Genomic DNA, 22,603 nt, shown 5'->3' with positions numbered 1-22,603 from the left:
ACAGTGAGGCACTAGTCCAGGAATACCACAGGGGCTGTCCTTGTCTTCGTGAACACGCAAAATAGTACCTACGGATAAACTGTGTTCTTGCCTCAGTACTTTAGAAACGATGAAAAAAGAATGAAAGTATTTTTTTCAGCTTGAGACTGTGTATTTTAAGCTTTAGTTTGAAGACAGTTGATTTCATGACCAAATTATGAACTTTTGAAAGAATTTTCATGAGAATACTCATCAGTCAAGACTGCAGCTGGAAATGAACAACTCTGACATACTACTATACCATTTTAATGAGACTTCACATATGGGAAATTTTTCTTTCACCAAGAGTTTTATAAATATGATCCTCATGGATGTGGACTTTAAAAAATGGGGATATCAAGCAAAGTAAATCTAACTTTGGAAATTTCTTTGGCATCACCAATTGATTTAAACATACTTTAAATAAGAAACCACAAACACGAATTTTAAAACTGTTAACAACTCACAAAACAAAAACACCTCATTCTCTAAATCCAAAGCTGAGACAACTACTAAATCCCATGCTTAATATAGGTGACCTGTGTAAACAATGTGAGAGCAAAATTTTAAGCATGCCTTTAATTTGGTCCTTCCAAACTCAATTCCAACCCGCAATCCAATCCTGGAAAACGCTATCAGATGTTCAAGAATTTTTATTCTAATTTATCCTAGTGCTTCACAAACCCACACTGGCTGCCAAACACACATCAAGCACCAACCAAGGAACCAACCAAACCAACGCCTCATGGGACCGGCACTAATGACACACGTTGGCATTTTCTGAAGCAGGATTTCTTGGACCTAAAATTCCAGCTATTATTTAAATCATATCCCTACTATAATTAACTAGCAAAGCTGAAACTAAATCAGGCAGATGGGCCAGGCCTCCAGCCAGATGCTAAATGTCAGAATCATAAACCACTATGTGGATGTACCACTCCAGCACTGTCCAGGCCAGGAAGCCACAGGCCAAGGGCTACCTCTCATAATGAGGGTCTTTGAAGAAGGCAGTGATTGCATTCCTTTGGGGATCTAGGAAAACACACTTTAGAAGAATTCCCACTCTCCAATAGCAGCGTCATCACAAGGCCTCAGAGGGTTTGGCATTGCCATATGTGCCCTGAGCATTGTGCTGGACACTATGAGGTCTCACCCAGGTAGAATAGGGTCTATTTTTTTTGGAGGGGCAGTGGGGGCAGGGTCTTACTCTGGTTGCCCAGGCTGGAGTGCAGTGACAAGATCTGAGGGGAAGTTTTACCATGAGATGGGGTTTTGCCATGTTGCCCAAGCTCATCTAGAATTCCTGGACTCAAGCGATCCACCTGGCTCGGCCTCCCAAAGTGCTGGAATTACGGGCATGAGCCACCATGCCCAGCCAGGGTCTCACTTCTACATAAGCTTACAGTCTAGGGGAAAAAGACACCATCACATTCTCTATTAGACAGCTTTGTACATGATATTTTTATGATATTCATTATGCAAATACAAATGGCATAAAAAAACTGAGCTATATAAGTCTGTACTGAAGCTATCTCAACGGAGTGACCAAGTTGCAGATACATTATTAGTTCTTTGCAGCATTCCTAATAGCAAGCGACCCAACAGGATGGGCCATCTTACATTCAAGTTCATAGCCCAGCAGGGGTTCTCAATCGTTAAGAAAGCCTTGCCTCCTCTGTCCCCCTCCAAGTTTTGGATATGCTCCAGCTAGGGAGTTAGAACACCCCTCCCATTTGAAAATCACGGCTATGGACTTAAGTAATAAATACTGTGACTGCCCATTGAATCCCTGCCTACTTCCATGGAGGGGCACAATTCTTCAGGAAGGGGTTGAGATTCTTTGGAGAAGGTATCTTACAGAAAGGGATATTTCACCAAAATCAGAAAGGCTGAAGGGCTAGGATGTGATGGAGAAAGTGCGAAGCTATTCTTGGAGGATGGAACTTCCCATGAAAAGGTTCAAATGTGGGAGAGAAAGATGAACACAAGAGCCAAAAAATGTTGGGCAGGGGGCAGGTGTCATGCCGGTACATTTAATGAGAAAATAGGAGTGAGACTCCCGAGGAAGAATGGAGTTAACTAGTAATGAACCATGTTGGCCCTTAGCATTCCTGCTCAAGATAACTGCCTAGAGGCAGCCAGGCTCACTATTCCAGAGGCCCACTCCTTTCAAAATCCAGCTTACATTCTTAAGATCCTTACCATCCTAACTGATCAAGGGTCTCTAGGATCTAAACTACGCCACAAGATTCTAACAATCACTGTTAATAAGAAATACAAACCATGGCTACAAAATACAGGATTTTTTCATTTTCCTCCCAGAAAAATTCCCATGTATGTCACATATTGTCACACAAACAAAAAGGATTTGTGAATTAACTTAAAACACTTGCCACAATTAACTTGACATGGTCTAGATGATAACTAACAAAGTCTTCCCAGGGTGAATGGCAAACATTAAACAATGCCAAATTTCCATTCTAATTTTAACATCATAACCAATGTCTTTATTTCCAATATTACCTTGCTTTCTTCATACTTTCAAAATATAACTAATAACCACATAACATCAGCCTTAAAAATACTGAGCGAGGCCGGGCATGGTGGCTCAAGCCTGTAATCCCAGCACTTTGGGAGGCCGAGACGGGCGGATCACGAGGTCAGGAGATCGAGACCAGCCTGGCTAACACGGTGAAACCCCGTCTCTACTAAAAATACAAAAAACTAGCCGGGCGAGGTGGCGGGCGCCTGTAGTCCCAGCTATTTGGGAGGCTGAGGCAGGAGAATGGCGTAAACCTGGGAGGCAGAGCTTGTAGTGAGCTGAGATCCGGCCACTGCACTCCAGCCTGGGTGACAGAGCGAGACTCTGTCTCAAAAAAAAAAAAAAAAAAAAAAAAATACTGAGCGAACAGCTGACTAACAGTGAAACGAATAGCCCAAGCAGGGCTGCCCTCACACTGGGGCCATCACAGGGCACTCTACGTAATAAAGCCCATTACAGAGAGCAGCAGTGACCTAGTGTACAATGGGAACAATGCCCCGGACTTGTGTAATTTGAAGGCCAATTCCTTCTAGAGGAATTACTAAGCAATAGACTTTTTAAAAGAAGATTCAGAGAATGTTTAGAGCTAGAGGTCAGTCACTTCAATCAAGCCTTACCCGTCTTTCTGTTCATCAGAATATTTCGGTACTTTTTAGAACAGAGTTAGTCAAGACAGAGTCAATGCATTTGAATTTATCTTCTGTATTTCTTCACGCCGTTTTTAAAAAGTCAGTAAGAAATACTGTTTCACATGATTTTAAAAAAATATAAAAGCAGCTTTTCAAAACTGGTGTTGGTATGGTTTTTCAAATACAAAGAACACCTCTCCCCTAAACCCAGCTTCCCAAAATCCTTCCTCTGTTTATGGTCAATTTATCAGCTTCAACTCCCTTCCTACCCCGCCCCTCGGTGGAGTTTAGGAGCCCAGGGCTGGCTATTTACAACACAGCATTTAAAATAACAAGGAATCTTATTGTAAAAGCATTCCCCTCCCACCAAAAGAAAGCGCCTCCCACCAACCCTGTGATTTGCTAAGGAACATGTACGGCTCCAATTTACAGTATGTAAACTATTTCAAACTTGATGAAGAAGCCAGAAGAATCCCTTCCAGTTCTATAATTCATTGATTCTAGTAATTCACCTTGGTAATTTTGCAAGACAGGATAGCCTCTGCTCAGATACCTTAAACTGCCTGCCTGGGATTTGGAAAGTTATTAAATGCTCACAAACTTATTTTCAAAGGAATGCCGGTATATTCATTATTCTATTATTATTATTACATTCAGTGCCTTCTATACCTGCATGAGACAAAATTTTGTAAGACACTGAATAACACATCTTGCTAATTACAATTAAATAGACGTCATAAACAGTTTATACATTCTCATTTTGGAATTTTTTTTCTGTTACTACCTTATTACAACGGTTATTTCAGAAAAAAAAAACTTAAAACATACAAAGCAGCTTACCAAAAATATACAAGATTTAGTACAAATTTCCCAATAATCAGCCATGAGTTACTTTTTCCATGATTAAGGGAAGGCCCCTCATCTTCTAAGTTAAAATTTTAAGCAGAACAGTTGTGTAAGATCACACACATTTTGTGATTTCGCATTCAAATTTCAGTATATTTGTTATTAAAATATGGGCAAACTTTCCTCTAAAAGTGTACATATTTGTGGAATACTTTGTGAAAAGAGCTGTTCAGCTATTAATCTGAATTATTTACCGGCCAAACGTATACTCTTATGGCTTAGTAGTTAAGGTGAAATAATTTTTTTAATGCTATTACATTAAAAACACTCTTGGCCGGGCGCGGTGGCTCTCGCCTATAATCCCAGCATTTTGAGAGGTCGGCGGATCACGAGGTCAGGAGATCGAGACCATCCTGGCTCACACGGTGAAACCCCGACTCTACTAAAAATACAAAAAACTAGCCGGGCGAGGTGGCGGCGCCTGTGGTCCCAGCTCCTCGGGAGGCTGAGGCAGGAGAATGGCGGGAACCCGGGAGGCGGAGCTTGCAGTGAGCTGAGATCCGGCCACTGCACTCCAGCCTGGGCGACAGAGCGAGACTCCGTCTCAAAAACAAAAACAAAAAACAACAACAAAAAAACACTCATATCCATCCTAGAGAAGCGTGAAAATGTGAAAGTTCTTGTTCAAAATTCTTGTCAGGTGGGGCGCGGGTGGCTCACGCCTGTAATCCCAACACTCTGGGAGAACGAGGCAGGTGGATCACCTGAGGTCAGGAGTTCGAGGGCCAGCCTGGCCAACACGGCGAAACACGTCTCTACTAAAAGTACAAAATTATCTGGGCTGGCGGCGGCGCCTGTAGTCCCAGCTACTTGGGAGGCTGAGGCAGGAGAATCGCTTGAACCTGGGAGACGAAGGTTGCAGTGAGCTGAGATCGCGCCACTGCCCTCCAGCCTGGGAGGCAGAGCGAGATCCTGTCTCAAAACAACAACAACAAAATTTTTGTCAACAAAATCTGAAAGTTAAGTTCTTTCATAGTTATCCTCGCAAAATAGCATTTCTCATCCAAAGGCCTCAGAACAGCCGCCAGCCGCCGAGCTCACTGGGGACCCTGCTACCGGCTGCTTGGCGCCCCGGTCGGGTGGGTTTTACCTTCTTCAGGGTCCATTCCTCGCCTCGCCCCCCGCTCCCACCCCTGGGGACACTGGAAACTCGGACTTTACAAACGGGTTTGCTCCAGGCCGCACTCCATGCCCGAGGGAAAGCTCCCCAGAACTTCTGGAGTTGGGCAGCGATGGCAAGATGTGAACGATGTCAGAATCCCCATCTCCGGAGTCCGGCTGCGAGCTAAGCGCAGGTGAGCTTGCATCAGAGGAGAAAGCCAAGCCCCCGACACGTCGCTAAACTAGGGCACGGGAATGGCGTGTTATGCAACGGCCGCCGCTCGCGTGGCCACGAAAGCGCTCCCGCGGCTCGGGCCGCGTCCCGCCAAGACCGTGAGCAAACTCGCAGAGTCGGCGCGGCAGCCGGCCGGGAGACGCCGAGCAGGGCCTGGCCGCCCGCGGCCGGGAGGAACGGCGCCCCCAAGGTCCGGAGGTCTCCGAGGGGCTGACTGGCCCGCGGGCTGGCGGCGCGGCCGCGAGGAACGGGGTTGGGAACGTGTGGCCGGGGCTGAGGCGGCGCAGCCACGGGGGCTGAGGGGCGGCGCGGCCTCGGCTGCCGCACGGCCGTGGGTCTGTCGGCTCGCGGGACGACGGGGCGGCCGGCGGGGGCGAACGGGGCGGGCTCCGAACGACTGATTGGCCCGTGGGACGATGGCGCGGCCGAGAGGACGGCCCCGGCTCCGTGGGACCGCTGCGCGGCCGGACGCGGGGGTCCCGAGGCTGTCAAGGGCGCCCGGCCCGGCGTCTAGTGGAAAGCCGAGCCCCCGGGGACAGCGGAAGCAGAGGCGCGCCCGGCGCTACGGCCTTTCGGATCTGGGACACCGCCCCCGGCCCGCACCGCCCCTGCCCCGCCGTGATCCCGGCCGCCCCCGCCGCCGCACAACAAAGCGGCGCAGCCCCGCTGCCCCCGCCCGACGCCGGCCTCCAACTTCCCCGGCTCCTCCGGAACCGGCTCCGCGGGCTCCGCACGGCCTGGACGACGCGCCGCCGGGCGGGGGCGGCTCCGGGCGGGCGCGGACCGTGGGGGCAGGGCGCAGGGCTCCGTCCGGACAAACTTCCTCGGCCGCCCCGCCGGGCGCCCTTCCCGGAGCCTCGGCCCCGTGGTGGGTGCGCGGAGCCGCAGGGCTCGACCGCCTCGCGGAAACTCTCGCCACCCTCCCGGCGGCCGCCCCGACCCCAGCCCCCAGCCCCCTCACCTCCAGGGGCGCGGTCTACACCCTCGGGGGCGTCCTGGCCCGCGGCTCCCGGGCCTCGCGCGCCGGGAGACCGGGCACTGGTGGCTGGAGCTGCTGCTGGCCCCGCAGGGACGGGGGAGCCCCGGGCGGCGGCGGTGGCGTGGACGGCGACTGCTCCATCTTCCCGGGGCGCTCACGCCGCGGTTCCAAAGCGCAGACCCAAGTGGGACATTCGCTACATTGTTGGCATTCCACGGGCGTCACGTGACCCCGCCTCCCGCGTCACTCTCGGCCGCATACCAGCCCGGGCGGGGCGCCTGCGGCCCCTGCTCCTCCGCGGCCGCTCCGCCCAGCCCCGCCCGGCCGCGCTTCCTGCCTCCGGCCTCGACCGCCACCTGCCCGCGGCCTCCCTGCTGGCCTGCGGTAGCTCGCCGGGGCCTCTCGGACCTATTTGACTCTCTGCTAGCCGCCCCCAAACTTGAGTATTTGCCCTCTCGACTGCACTTGTATTAAAAGTTGGTAACTGTTGTTAAAGTCACTATTCTTAAGTATCTCATACCAGTCTTGGTGGGGGGAAAAAAAAGCAGGCCTGAAGGATCCACCAAGTTACCAACTAGGGGCGGGACAGTAAAAATAGGGGCAGGAAAGGACAGACGGCTATTGGGACAGTGGAATCAAACAATTAAGAACGTCTGCCAGGAGCGGTGGCTCGCGCCTGTAATCCCAGCACTTGGAGAGGTTTAGGCGGGCGGATCACCTGAGGTCGGGAGTTCGAGACCAGCCTGACCAACATGGAGAAACCCCGTCTCTACTAAAAATACAAAATTAGCCAGGCGTGGTGGCGCATGCCTATAATCCCAGCTCTTCGGGAGACTGAGGCAGGAGAGTCGCTGGAACCCAGGAGGCAGAGGTTGCAGTGAGCTGAGATCGCATCACTGCACTCCAGCCTGGGCAACGAGCGAAACTCCGTCTCAAAAAACAAAAAAGAACGTCTGATGCACACCCAAATTTAATCTGATTTAATGTAATCAACCTCCCCTCCCCGTGTATATTTTGTTTCTGATAAGTGTTTTCTGGTGTAGGAAATAGTGTAGTACTATATATACTAGCAAGTGAGGTCGTGAGTTTTGAACAGCTCCAGTATCCATTTGAGGACTTTGGATCTGGTACAGGGACAGAAGCAGGGATTGTGCAAAGATTCAGAGTAGAAATAATAGACTGGAAGCCAAATACTCAATCTACTTCTGGCTCTCCTAACATCGTACTTCTTACCACCTACATCTGTGGCAAGTGATGCTGAGGGTCAATATAGTTTTTAAAGTCAACTCAATTTCCTCTTTAATTGACAAACTCTTGTGAAATTTTTAAATTTTACTCTCATGGGAAACAGTAATAAAGGTCATTATCTGTGCACTATTTTGACAGTCTCACCCAGCCTTCAGTCCCTGGTCCATCCTCCTCCCCTCCTTCCTCTCTTTCAGTCTCTTAAGGCCTCTGCTCTTCCAGGGAATCTTCTCAGATCTCTGTTTTCTCTCTTCTTTGGGCTCTGATAATCAAACTGTAATCCCTTCCTGCCAGCAGAATTGTGCAAAAAAAAAGAAAAAGAAAAAAAGAAACCATTGTGCAGCTTAGAATTCAATTTCATTTTTTGATAGTATCTTTTTTTTTTTTTTTTCCCGATAGTATCTTGTATGCTACCCAGATATCTTGCACAGTACTAGGAGCAAAATAAGTCTCCAGCCAATATTCTGCAATTGAGCTCTACTGGCATTACCTATGTACCTTTCCACATTTTTTCCTTTTTTTCTTACAGACGTTGCCCAGGCTGGAGTGCAGTGGCACAATCATAACTTACTGCAGCCCACATCAGCCTTGAACTCCTGGGCGCAAGCCATCCTCCTGCCTCAGCCTCTAGGGTAGCTGGGAATACAGGCACGCACCACCATGCTTGGCCTTGTTTCCACTCTTAAGCTGACTATACTTCCTCCACCCCAACCCCAAGTCACATGGCTGCTAATCTTTTTTTGTTGTATGTTTAAAGATCCTGCCCCTGCTCTGCCTCCAAAGATGTAAACATAATGTTAAAAACACATGTGGAATGAAAAATATTATAAAATAGATTTAATGGACTTTAAAATTTGTGCATAAAATACCTAATAAAAATGTTGCAGTTACAATGATCATTTCAACATTGTTTACAGTAGTGAAAAATTGAGAAAAACCCCAAACGTCCCGTCGAGGGGTAGGAAAATAAAAGGTAGATATCCAAATGATGGAATATACATAGTAGTTAATTTAATGAACTAGCTCTGTAGTTGTAAAGGATAAATGACGGTAGAAAGAATTCAAAAGCAGTGTGGAGTGAAAAAAAACAAGTTGCAGAACTATATATACATTGTGATACCATATTTATAAATAATCAAAATCCCACAGAACCTAAAATGATCACATACTTTATATAAGTATAGACATAGAATGCAATATCACACACCAAATTCATGACAGCTGTTGCTTATATTAGAGGGAAGGAGGGAACTTGAGCGGCGAAAAGAAATGAAGACTTCAACTTTACAATGCTTTCTTTTATTTAAAAAATGGAAACAAAGCTGTCAAAATCTTAAAAGTTGTTGGTTCTGGGTGGTTGGGTTCAATGATGTGTGCTATATTATTCTTTGTGCCTTTTTTAAAAAAAATTAAAAATTTTAAATCTTATATGTATATTTATATATATATATGAGAATAGAGACAAATTGGAAACAAGTAAGTTTCCAAGATAGGGGCTTCGTTGGCAAAGCTGACACGCTCACATGAAAGAATGTTGTGATTAACGATTTGTGTTTATTAACATGGAGTCATTCGTTCCTTCTCATTTTTGTTGTTGTACATTTGAGTTTCTGTTTTGTTTTGCTTTGCTTTTTTCTGTTTTGTCATAGGTACCTGCTATGAGCCATGTGCTAAAATAACTCATACATGGGATAACATGGTAAGCAAAATCACAAGATTTATCCCCTGGTGGAGTTTATAGTGTGGTAGAGGTATTCAAGGAAAATAACATGCTGGGCATGGTGGCTCCTGCCTGTAATCCCAGTGCTTGGGGAAGCTGAGATGGGTGGATCACTTGAGACCAGGAGTTGGAGACCAGCCTGGCCAACAGACTAAGCTCCCAACTCTACTAAAAACAAAAAAAAGGGGCCGGGCGCGGTGGCTCAAGCCTGTAATCCCAGCACTTTGGGAGGCCGAGACGGGTGGATCATGAAGTCAGGAGATCGAGACCATCCTGGCTAACACGGTGAAACCCCGTCTCTACTAAAAAATACAAAAAAAAAAAAACTAGCCGGGTGAGGTGGCGGGCGCCTGTAGTCCCAGCTACTCGGGAGGCTGAGGTAGGAGAATGGCGTAAACCCGGGAGGCGGAGCTTGCAGTGAGCTGAGATCCGGCCACTGCACTCCAGCCTGGAAGACAGAGCGAGACTCCGTCTCAAAAAAAAAAAAAAAAAAAAAGAAAGGAAGAACAGCAACAATATAAGTTTATTTTATATGTATATACAATAAACTATATACACATATATATTTTTAAAACTATTTTTAAAGCCCAGAAAATTGCACAGCCAAATGTTAACAGTGGTAGTCTCTGGATGTAGTGTAGTGATTCTGGGTGATTTTGTCTTATAATTCCTGCTACTTCTATAGTAGGATAGTTAACAGAATTTTTTTTTTTTTTTTTTTTTTTTTTTTTTTTTGAAATGGAGTCTTGCTCTGTCGCCTGGTCTGGAATGCAGTGGTGTGATCTCAGCTCACTGCAACCTTGCAACCTCCATCTCCCGGGTTCAAGCAATTCCCCTGCCTCATCCTCTGGAGTAGCTGAGACTGCAGGCATGCTCCACCACACCTGGCTAATTTTTGTATTTTTATTAGAGATGGGGTTTCATCATGTTGGCCAGACTGGTCTCGAACTCCTGACCTCAGGTGATCCACCTGCCTTGGTCTTCCAAAGTGCTGGGATTACAGGCTTCAGCCACCATGCCTGGTCCAGAAAATGTTTTAAAGTTAATCAGTTAAATAAGCACATCTACATAATGTATCTAGCTGAGAAGACAAGAAAAAGAGACAACACAAGACCAGCTGAGCATAGTGACAAAATTGGAGTATATAAATTAACTGGCCGGGCGCGATGGCTCAAGCCTGTAATCCCAGCACTTTGGGAGGCCGAGACCGGCGGATCACGAGGTCAGGAGATCGAGACCATCCTGGCTAACCCAGTGAAACCCCGTCTCTACTAAAAAATACAAAAAACTAGCCGAGCGAGGCGGCGGGCGCCTGTAGTCCCAGCTACTCGGGAGGCTGAGGCAGGAGAATGGCGTGAACCCGGGAGGCGGAGCTTGCAGTGAGCTGAGATCCGGCCACTGCACTCCAGCCTGGGCGACAGACCGAGACTCCGTCTCAAAAAAAATAAATAAATAAAAAATAAAAAAAAAAATAAATTAACTAACATAGTTTATACATATGTGTATGTATGTGTCCTTCTTCTATACCAAGTATTGCTCTAAATTTGTATATTATCTCATTTAATTCTCAAAATGACCATGTTATTCAACCCATTTTATGAAAGAGGATCCTGAAATGCAGACACCTCAAGTAACTTGCCCAAGATCAAAGAGCGGAGATTCAGACCTTCATAGATCTAACTCCAGAGCTTTGAGTTATAATGACTTGTTATAGTTATAATGAATTATAATGCCCTCTCCAGGTAATCTCAAGAAGTAATGAGACTGGGCATGGTGGCTCACGCCTGTAATCCCAGCACTTTGGGAGGCCAAGGCAGGTGGATCACGAGGTCAGGAGTTCGAGACTAGCCTGGCCAAGATGGGGAAACGCTGTCTCTACTAAAAATACAAAAATTAGCTGGGCGTGGTGGCAGGCGCCTGTAATCCCAGCTACTCGGCAGGCTGAGGCAGGAGAATCGCTTGAACCCAGGAGGTGGAGGTTGCAGTGAGTGGAGACCACACCACTGCACTCTAGCCTGAACAACAGAGCAAGACTTCGTCTCAAAAAAAAAAAAAAAGTCATAATTACAACATACTCATAAGTAAGGAAACTGAAAACAAATTAACTCCCTTATGCTTCCTCTGAAAGAGGAATGGACTTTGTGGAGTGAGGAAGAGGGGAACTCAAAGACTTGTGTCTCCAGCTTCAACCAAAGCAGAGAACGATTCCAGGCCTAGCAGACACAGAGAATCCACTTGCTCGTGAGGCCTCTGCAGTTGTGAAGCCAGTGAAGGGGTTCTCTTCCTGAGGCTCCTATAGAATATCACCTATGGCCAGGTACGGTGGCTCACACCTGTAATCCCAGCACTTTGGGAGGCCGAGGCGGGCGGATCACTTGAGGCCAGGAGTTCTAGACCAGCCTGGCCAACATGGCAGAACCCTTTCTCTACTAAAAATACAAAAATTAGCTGGGCATAGTGGTACATGCCTGTAATCCCAGCTACTCGGGAGACTGAGGCATGAGAATCGCTTGAGCCCAGGAGGTGGAGGTTGCAGTGAGCCGAAATGGCGCCACTGTGCAGCCTGGGTGACAGAGCCAGACTCTATCTCAAGAAAAATAAAATAAAATCTGCCTAACTACGGAAGAATGTTCTCTATGGGCAGTAGCATAAAAATAGAGTAGGATCAGACCATGCAAGACCCAGACAACCGAGAAGAAGGTATGCTTCATTGACTTGTTTCATTTGTTTTAGAGTCGTTTTATATCCATATACAGTCCTTTATGTCCTTAACTAAATTATACATTCCTTAAGAACAGAGAAGATATTCACCCCCAAAAACCATATGTAAAGAACATTTTAATGGTAAAATTCAAGGCCAGGTGTGGTGGCGCACACCTGTAATCCCAGCACTTTGAGAGGCTGAGGTGGGAGGATCACTCGAGCCCAGGAGTTCCAGGCCAGCCTGGGCAACATGGCAAAACACTGTCTCTACAAAAATTACCAAAAAAATTAGCTGGGTGTAGTGACACATGCCTGAGGTCCCAGCTATTCAGGAGGCTGAGGCTGCAGTGAGCCATGATTGCTCCCACCGCACTCCAGTCTAGGTGACAGAGGCCCTGTCTCAAAAAAAAAAAAAAAAAAACCAACAAAAAAAGTGCACTTAATACATTCAATATAACAGTTTCAGGTTTTTCTTTTTTTTTGGTCTGTTTGTTTTTTTTGTTTTTGTTTTTGTTGGGTGGGGGAGAACATAGGTGTATGCTATCACACCAGGCTAATTTTTTTGTATTTTTTGTAGAGATGGGGTTCTGCCATGTTGCCCAGGCTGGTCTTGAGTGTCGGGATTACAGGCATGAGCCACTGCACCAGGCTTTGTGTTTTGAGGAATTGTTGTTGTTGCTGTTGTTAGTTATTATGAAATGTATATCTATCAGTTTGTGCCTCTAGTTCCTGAAACAGAGCTCTTAATACTCTTGTATGTAGGGGCGCTAGGAGAATCTTCTGTTCTAATATTTGGTCTTTGACACCAATTCCTGACACAGAGCTCCTGAATCCCTCAGAATTTCCTGGGCGATAGGAGCAGCTTTGTTCCAATCGGGTGACTGTTGGTGGCTCCTGGATAGGGACTGGTTGCCAGAAACACCAAGTCATGATTAGACTCTTGGAACTTTCAGCCCCATCTCACATCCTCTAGGAAGGGGAGAGGGGCTGGCGATTGAGTTAATAATCAATCATGAAAATATCATAAGGCCTCCATAAGCTGCAATGTTCAGGAGCCTCCTGAACTGCAGTGTTCGGGAGCTTCTGGGTTGATGAATATATCTGCATGCTGGAAGGGTGGGGGGCAGACTCCAGCTCCATGGGGACAGAAAGTCCAGCACTCAGGACTCTTCCAGACCTCAACCTATGTATCTCTTCTGTTCATCTGCATCCTTATAGTATCTGTTACTAACCTGTAAATGCAGGTGTTTTCCATGAGTTTTATTATTTTTATTATTTTTATTTTTTTTGAGACAGAGTCTCGCTCTGTCGCCCAGGCTGGAGAGCAATAAGCATGATCTCAGCTCACTGCAACCTCTGCCTCCCGGGTTCAAGTGATTCTCCTGCCTCAGCCTCCTGAGTAGCTGGGATTACAAGTGTGCGGCACCACGCCTGGGCAATTTTTGTTGTTTTTAATTTTTTTCAGTAGAGACGGGGTTTCACCATGTTGGCCAGGCTGGTCTCAAACTCCTGACCTCAAATGATCTGCTGGCCTCAGCCTCCCAAAGGTGTGAGCCACTGCACCCGGCCTCCATGAGTTTTATAAGCCATCCCAGCAAACTAATAAAACCTGAGAAGGGGTAGTGAAAAGTGATTTACAGCCAGTTGATCACCAGTATAGGTGACAACCTACTATTGACATCCCAAATGGAGGCAATTTTCTAGGACTGAGCCCTTAACGTATGAGGTCTGCAGTAACTCCAGGTAGATAGTGTTAGAATTGAACTGAATTATTCTAGGACATCCAGTTGGTGTGTGAGGGGAAAAACCCACACATTTTGGTGACCAGAGTGTGTTGAGTGTTGAATGTGAATGTAGAAGGAAAAACTTTTTACTTAGTTGGTTTTTCCTTTAGAGTTATTTTGTCTCTGTTAGGTAATCAGCTATTTTTTTTCTCTGCTATTAAGAGTCTTTAGTAGTATATCACACCTTATTAATTTTCAACTTTTAATCTGCTATTAGCAAAGAAATGTTGCTTAGCTTATTAAAATTATATGTAAAGTAAAACTAATAGAACTTCTTATCCCTAAAACCTTTTTTTCTATGCAGAGAACTAGAACTTTCTGACAGCTATTTCAAATATCAAAAGACCTTTTGCTCCCTCAGTTCCTAGACATTTTCCACAGAGCTTATAATATTGGAAGTCAGATTTAGGGAAAGTGGAGTATTACTGTTCTGTTTGTTTTTGCTTTTTTGAGACAGGGTCTGGGTCTGTCACCCAGGCTGGAGTGCAGTGGCAGGATCACGGCTCACTGCAGCCTTAACCTCCCAGGCTCAAGGGATCCTCCTACCTCAGTCTCCCCAGTAGCTGGGACTACAGATGCATGCCACCAGGCCTGGCTAATTTTTGTATTTTTTGTAGACACTGTGTTTCGCTATGTTGTCCAGGCTTGTCCCAAACTTCTGGGCTCAGGTGATTTCCGCCTCTCAAGGTGTTAGGATTACAGGCATGAGCCACCTCGCCCAGCGAATATTATTATTATTGTTTGTTTAAGACAGAGTCTCACTCTATCACCCAGGCTGGAGTACAGTGGTGCAATCTCAGCTCACTGCAACCTCTGTCTCCCAGGTTCAAGTGATTCTCCTGCCTCAGCCTACAGAGTGGCTGGGACCACAGGCCCGCACCATTACGTGCGGCTAATTTTTGTATTTTTAGTAGAGACAGGGTTATGCCATGTTGGCCAGGTTGGTCTCGAACTTCTGAGCTCAAAGTGATCCGCCTGCCTCGGCTTCCCAAAGTACTGGTATTACAGGCGTTAAACACCACACCTGGCCTATCTTGTATTTTTAAAAAGCCTTTATTTAATTGGTTTTGCCACTAGTTTTCTTTCTTAATTTAAACTGTATTTTAAAATTTGTGGTAAAATATACATTATATAAAATTTACCATCTTAACCATTGTAACCATTACAAATTCTCATTTCGTACAGTTATGAAAATAATTTGTTTACCAGGGGAGAAAATCTTCAGTATTAAATTTCAATTCTTATGCATGTTTTCCAGTATTAAAATCATGAGACTGTACATTTTCCTCTGATTTTAATTTATTTCTAATTGCTTTGCTTTTAGCTGTTTTGGAAAACTGAATCTCCAGGAAAATACAGCAGCAGCCTCTAATGCATAGTTAGGGAAGGCCCAGGGTTCCAGCAACTTTCCAGGGCAACCACCTGACCAGTCCCCGCAGACCTCCCTTTCCAGCCACCTCCGGAGACTCCAAGTGTAGCTTCATTCTCCAAATAGCCACTCTGCTTCTCAGATGAGTAATGAAGTATGTGGTTGCGTAAGTCAGAATTGCTCAATAATTTGAGAAGATTCATTCCCAGAAAAGCTCAAAGATATACTATGAAGATACAAATCACATTCTGCATTTAAAGAATTCTTGTGTTGACACTTACGTTAGTAAGAGAAGAATTGCTAAAACAATTTTTTTTCTTACCACATCCCCCGAAAGCTTACTCTTTCTGCTGAGTGAGCTATGACAGCAACACCAACTATTTACTTATTTCTCATTACGTTTAGAGTTGGCTGCAGCTTCCATTTCATTTGCAGACATGAGCAGAATGCTGCTTTGTCTATAATTAAAAGAAACATTCCATTGAAAAGGTGAAGTTTTAATTCTATATGCTCCAAAACCTTCCATTTAAATTTTTTATCAAACGTTTGCAGTAAACATTGGTAAAACTTGCTTTAGGAGCAACAGGGTAAGGCCCAAACTTTCATCTCAACAAAAATCCATTTCCATAACAAAATCAGTATTTTCAGAGTTAGCTGAGCTAATCTAAATTGACAATACATATTTAATTGTGTAACTGTAAAGGAATCATTTTCATGATCTGTTTTTAAACTTTGAATTTAAAATTAACTACTAAATGTTGTTTTGGTTGTTATTTTACAGTTCCTTTTAAGATCAGTATTTTGCTTTATCAGCCGGGCGCGGCGGCTCACACCTATAATCCTAGCACTTTGGGAGGCCGAGGCGGGCGAATTGCCTGAGCTCAGGAGTTCAAAACCACCCTGGGCAACACGGTGAAACCCGTCTCTACTAAAATACAACAACAACAACAACAACAAACATTAGCTGGATGTGGTGGCATGCGCCTGTAGTCCCAGCTACTTGGGAGGCTGAGGCAGGAGAATTGCTGAACTTGGGAGGCGGAGGTTGCAGTGAGCCAAGATCATGCCACTGCACTCCACTCCAGCCTGGGCGACAAGTCAGCCTCCCAAATAGCTGGGACTACAGGCGCCCGCCACCTCGCCCGGCTAGTTTTTTGTATTTTTAGTAGAGACGGGGTTTCACCGTGTTAGCCAGGCTGGTCTCGATCTCCTGACCTTGTGATCTGCCCGTCTCGGCCTCCCAAAGTGCTGGGATTACAGGCTTGAGCCACCGTGCCTGGCCAAAAAAAACCTCAGTATTTTGCTTTATCAACCAGAGCAGCTGATATATACAGTTATCACAGAGTGAGTTATCTTCGCCTGCTTGATCAATGGGTTTTGATAATGAAAACCATGATGAGATTATGATAAGGTGATTCACCTGCAGAAGTGGAAGCCAGCCAGTAACCAAGAGGCTGCCAAATTTCAGAGAGCAAAGGGAAATCTACACAAATCAGGACGCAGTCTCTGCAGATTGTATTTGATAGTTAGTAACCCCAGGCCAAAAAGAGTTCCTGGGTTTGAGATTGGAACTCGAAAAATGTCCTAGAGCTAATAGCCTTCAGAAAGACAGAGGTGGGAGGAAGAACTAATGTTTGAGGTAAAGACACTTGGAAGGAGAAAAGGGCAGAACAAAGTCACAGAGAAAGCCGGTATTTGAGGCATGCAGATAATGGACTTCTGAGAGAGTAGGGAGGATGCTAGAGAAATAGAGAAGTGAAGTAAACAAATAAGTAGACAGATGAGATGGCACAGCTCTGTGATTCTGTACGGTCAAACTAATACTTGGGGAGTAAGCTGTAAAAATTATTTTGGAGATCCCGGCGTGGTGGCACATGCCTGTAGTCCCAGCTACTTGGGAGGCTGAGACAGGAGGATCACTTGAACCCAGGTCCAGTGAAATGGCTATTTCTGCATAGGATCTGTCCCCATAACCTGCTTGCGCCTTTCCAGGCCTGGATGTCCCCTACCCAGTTCCTCTTTTGGTTGAAATCCTTCTCATTTGCAGTAGGCAAAATAATAGCCCCCCACACAGATGTCCGTGCCTTACTGACTGGAACCTGTGACTACGTTACCTGACTTGTCAGAGCGGGAGCAGTAGATGCGGTTGTGGTTACAAACCTTGAACTGCAGAGACTATGCTGGATTATTTAGGTGGGGCACAGCATAGTTAAACGGGTCCTTAAATGCAGTAGAAGGCAGAAGGGGAGGCCAGAAACATGCGACAGCAAAAGAAGGCCTTGACCCTGCTGCCAGTTTTGAAGATGGAAGCCACAAGCCAAAGGATGCAGCAGCCTCCAGAGGCTGAGAACAGACAGCAGGAAACACTCCCCAGTCCTGTAACCACAAAGAGCTGAATTAGGCTAAAAGCCCAACTAGCAGGAACAGCCCCTTCGCTAGAGCTACATCCCCTCCAGGAAGGGATGTAGCTCTCCAACTCCTTGGTTTTAGTTCAACAAGATCTGCATTGGGCTTCTGACCTCCATGACTATAAGATAATTAAGTTATGTTGCTTTAAGCCACTAAGTTTGTGATTCAGTAGTCCCCCCTTACCTGTGGCTTTGTTTTTCACAGGTTCAGTTACCTACTGTCAACCAAGGTCAGAAAATAGGTGAGTACAATACAGTAAGATATTTTGAGAGAGAGAGAGACCAAATTCACGTAACTTTCATTACAGTATACTGTTATAATGGTTTAATGGTTCTATTTTATTTTATTTTTTTCTGAGATGGAGTCTCACTCTGTCACCCAGGCCAGAGTCCAGTGGCACGATCTCAGCTCACTGCAGCCTCCACCTCCTGTATTCTAACGATTCTCCTGCCTCAGCCTCCCGAGTAGCTGGGACTACAGGTGCATGCCACCATGCTCAGCTAATTTTTGTATTTTTTGTAGAGATGGGGCTTCACCATGTCGGCCAGGCCGGTCTCAAACTCCTGACCTTAAGTGATCTGCCCATCTTGGCCTCCCAAAGTGCTGGGATTACAGGCGTGAGCCACTATGCCTGGCTAGTTATTGTTGTTAATCTTTTACTGTGCCTAATTTATAAATTATCATACGTATGTATGTATAGGAAAAACATAGTATATACAGTGCTCAGGGCTCTCTGCAGTTTCAGGTATGCACAGGGGGATGAATGTATCCCCTGCAGATAAGGAAGGAAAACTGTATTTGTTATGGCATCGACATGAAACAACTACACCATCCTTCATGGCCTGCTTCTCGCTCCATGTCTCTGAGAAGTTGTCCTTGATCTTAGCTAGGAACAGCCCCCTTTGCTTTTTCCTGAATTCCCAGGAGCTCTGTGGGACTTCTGCCCCCTGAGAAATGGTCTGGTGTCATGATTCTTTGTAGACCTGTCTACTACTATTAGAGTTTTAGCTCTTTGAGGTAAGAGGTTAGGATGTAGGCAGGTATGATAGCTGCCACAGTATCCAACCCCTTGCTTAGTATGTAGAAGCCACTCAACAAATTGTGTTTTACATAAAAAAGTGGACAAATGGAAGCCTCCATAAACACGACAGAAACAAAATAACTGTAGTTGGTACACTCTTTCTCTTCTCTTTTCCCACAAGTTAGTTATTATTTTACCTCTGAAATTAGAAGCCATTTCTTTACTATCGATTGTCTGTGGCTTCAAAATTATTTGAATACTTCCTGTTAATAAGAAATATTATTCTTTTCACATAATTAATTAGTTATATTTCATGTGTTTCCAAAGAAGAGGACCTTAGAACTTTAGGGAATTAATAATAAATAAGAATGTCTGCTTGACCTGGCACAGTGGCTCACACCTGTAATCCCAGCACTTTAGGAGGCCGAGGTAGGTGGATCACCTGAGGTCAGGAGTTCGAGACCAGCCTGGCCAACATGGTGAAACCCCGTCTCTACTAAAAATACAAAAATTAGCTGGGCGTGGTGGCGCAAACCTGTAATCCCAGCTACTCGGGAGGCTAAGGCAGGAGAATTGCTTGAACCTGGGAGGCAGAAGTTGCAGTGAGCCAAGATGGAGCCATTGCACTCCAGCCTGGGTGACAGAGCAAGACTGTCTCAAAAAAAAAAAAAAAAAAAAAAAAAAGCCTGTGGCTGGGCATGGCGGCTCACGCCTGTAATCCCAGCACTTTGGAAGGCCGAGGTGGGCAGATCACTTGAGGTCAGGAGTTCGAGACCAGCCTGGCCAACATGGTGAAACCCCATCTCTAATACAAATAGAAAAATTAGCCAGCTGTGGTGGCAGGTGCCTGTAATCCCAGCTACTCAGGAGGCTGAAGCACAAGAATCACTTGAAGCTGAGAGGCGGCGATTGCAGTGAGCCAAGATGGCACCACTGCACTCCAGTCTGGGAACAGAGTGAGACCCCATCTCAGAAAATAAAATAAAATAATATAATGGCAGGGTGCGTGTTTCACGCCTGTCATCCCAGCACTTTGGGAGGCAGACGTGGGCAGATCACTTGAGGCAGGAAGTCAAGACCAGCATGGCCAACATGGTGAAACCCCATTTCTACTAAAAAAACCCCGAAACCAAAAAACCAAACCAAAACAAAACTGGGCATGGCGGCCTACATCTGCAGTACCAGCTACTGGAGGGGATGGGGTGCGGGGAGGGCAGAGTCTGAGGTGGGATGATTGCTTGAGCCCAGAAAGCCAAGGCTGCAGTGAGCTTCAACTTGGGCGACAGAGTGAGACCCTGTCTCAAAAAAAGAAAAATAAATTTAAGGAGTCAAGACAAAAAGAAAATATTTGTTAAGCATTTTAAACAGCTGAAACTACACTAAAAATCACAACTCAGAGTGAAACTAACAGGCTCGTTTTCTAAGGAGAGATCAGACATGATAGATGTTTTTCGCAGCCTGTCTTGTAAGCATCCACATCACCCTCGCAGATGGCCCTTCCATCTGACAAGTCTTGTACTAATTATTTTTCAAAATGTGTATGAGTTGAAGATCTCTCTAACGACTGTGCAACTATTCAAATGTTGAACACAACTTAGCTGGATAAATCTGGAGAAGTCTGGCTGGGAAGGGAAGAAGAAGCTGGAAAACAGGGCTAAGCCAAGGCGTGCAGCTGGAGCAGAAGCTGGGAGTCAGAACGGGCTGGCAGAAAGCGCTGAGCTCCCAGCAGGGAAGAAACCAAAGAACATTGAGGCTCCTGCGACTAGAGGCCTGTAGGTTTTGGGCGCCCACCCTGCTACTGTAGAATGGTTCTTGGCAGTAGATTTCTTAATTTCCTTCTCCAGTTTAATTTTTTAATAACTGAGTACAGTTAAAAATAGAGTAAGATCACAGTCTCCCAAGCCCAGTTCCTTATTTATTTGTGGGCCCCAAGAGGAGTCAAAAGTAAGAGCAGGTACTTGGGGGTACCCTGTGTGTCCTGGCATCATTTCACGGAAGATAAGGCCATGTCACCGCATCCCCAGTACAGGGCTGGCCCGGCATGGTATCCGCAGGAAACAGTGATTGAGCCCTCCTTCCTCCTATGTCCCCACCGCATCCTGGGCAACATTTTCTCTCTTAACTGATAACCGCTGAGTATTTGTATTTTTCAGGGAACTTCAGGAGACGTAAAGCCTTTAAGGTTTAAAGGACTGAATCTCTTCCGGTGCAATTTCAGGAATTACAAGTATTTTTTTCCTTTCTTCATTCATTCAATCAATACGTATGTTCTGAATTCCAGGCATAGCGCTAGCCATGGAGACCATAGTGGTGGGCAACGCAGACGCGACCCTGTCGTCACAAAACTTAAAGTTTAGAGGAGACAGACGTGATAAAACAATCACAGAAACGAGTATGTGCTGCGAAGCGGTAGGAAGTGCCCCGCGGTCTGATTCCCCCGGCGGAGAGACCGGCCTTGCGGAGGGAGGCCCCGCGCGGAGGGAGGGCCGGTGCGGCGAGGCCCGGCGGGGCGCGCCGTTGGTGACCAGGGCGCGGAGCCTGCGCCAGCTCCACAAACGCGGTGTGGACGCCGGAGCCAGTCCGCTCTTGCTGGACGGCTCCCCATAGCTCAGACCAAAAATCCCCCTCTGGGTGGCGCTGGCGGGAGTGACTAGGGCCGCAGTTAGGACGCGGAGTGGGGACTTGTCCCGAGCTGCCTTGGCGGACCCGGCGGCGGCGTTCTCCCCGAGGCTGCCCGCTTGGCCGCGCAGCTGAGGCCAGGTGAGGACCCAGCCCGCCCCCGCTCCCCTCACCCCTCCGCCCCCCGCTCCCCTCACCCCTCCGCCCCCCGCTCCCCTCACCCCTCCGCCCCCCGCTCCCCTCACCCCTCCGCCCCCTCTCCCCTCACCCCTCCGCCCCCCGCTCCCCTCACCCCTCCGCCCCCCGCTCCCCTCACCCCTCCGCCCCCCGCTCCCCTCACCCCTCCGCCCCCCGCTCCCCTCACCCCTCCGCCCCCCGCTCCCCTCACCCCTCGGCCCCCTCTCCCCTCACCCCTCCGCCCCCCGCTCCCCTCACCCCTCCGCCCCCCGCTCCCCTCACCCCTCCGCCCCCCGCTCCCCTCACCCCTCCGCCCCCCGCTCCCCTCACCCCTCTGCCCCCTGCTCCCCTCATCCCTCTCTGGCCCCCGCCCGCCCCCCTCCGTCCCCCCTGCGCCCCCGCTACGCCCCACCTCCTCACCCCTCCGCCCCACCTCCTCACCCCTTCACACCACCCCCCGCTCCCCTCATCTCTCTCTGGTCCCCGCTCCCCTCACCCCTCCGCCCCCCGCTCCCCTCACCCCTCTCTGGCCCCCGCCCGGCCCCCATCCACCCCACCTGCGGCCCCCCTACGCCCCACCTCCTCACCCCTCCGCCCCACCTCCTCACCCCTTCGCCCCGCCCACTCTCCTCACCCCTTCTCCCCCCGCCCCCCCTCGCTCTCCTCCCCCCCCCCCGCCGCCTCCCCGCTCTCCTCACCCCTCGGCCCCCTCTCCCCTCACCCCTCGGCCCCCTCTCCCCTCACCCCTCCGCCCCCCTATCCCCTCACCCCTCCGCCCCCCGCTCCCCTCACCCCTCCGCCCCCCTCTCCCCTCACCCCTCCGCCCCCCTATCCCCTCACCCCTCCGCCCCCCGCTCCCCTCACCCCTCGGCCACCTCTCCCCTCACCCCTCCACCCCCCTACCCCTCACCCCTCCGCCCCCCGCTCCCCTCACCCCTCCGCCCCCCGCTCCCCTCACCCCTCTGCCCCCTGCTCCCCTCATCCCTCTCTGGCCCCCGCCCGCCCCCCTCCGCCCCCCCTGCGCCCCCGCTACGCCCCACCTCCTCACTCCTCCGCCCCACCTCCTCACCCCTTCACACCACCCCCCGCTCCCCTCATCTCTCTCTGGTCCCCGCTCCCCTCACCCCTCCGCCCCCCGCTCCCCTC

The 22,603-nt window shown here is 48.0% G+C and overlaps 1 protein-coding gene across 1 annotated transcript in view; it reads right to left on the bottom strand.

The window, feature by feature from the left end:
• Positions 1 to 6,643, bottom strand: part of LATS2 (large tumor suppressor kinase 2) — a 97,521-nt gene extending 90,878 nt beyond the window's left edge. Inside the window, exon 1 of the mRNA XM_028837636.2 lies at positions 6,393 to 6,643. The gene's annotated coding sequence lies outside the window, so the exon portion shown is untranslated. The remainder of the gene's footprint in view (positions 1 to 6,392) is intronic.
• Between the last annotated feature and the right edge of the window lie 15,960 nt (positions 6,644 to 22,603).

This window comes from Macaca mulatta, chromosome 17, assembly GCF_049350105.2.
Source record: "Macaca mulatta isolate MMU2019108-1 chromosome 17, T2T-MMU8v2.0, whole genome shotgun sequence".
Taxonomy (NCBI): domain Eukaryota; kingdom Metazoa; phylum Chordata; class Mammalia; order Primates; family Cercopithecidae; genus Macaca; species Macaca mulatta.
Note: the sequence above shows the minus strand (reverse complement) of the source record. Positions and strands in the feature narration are given on the sequence as shown.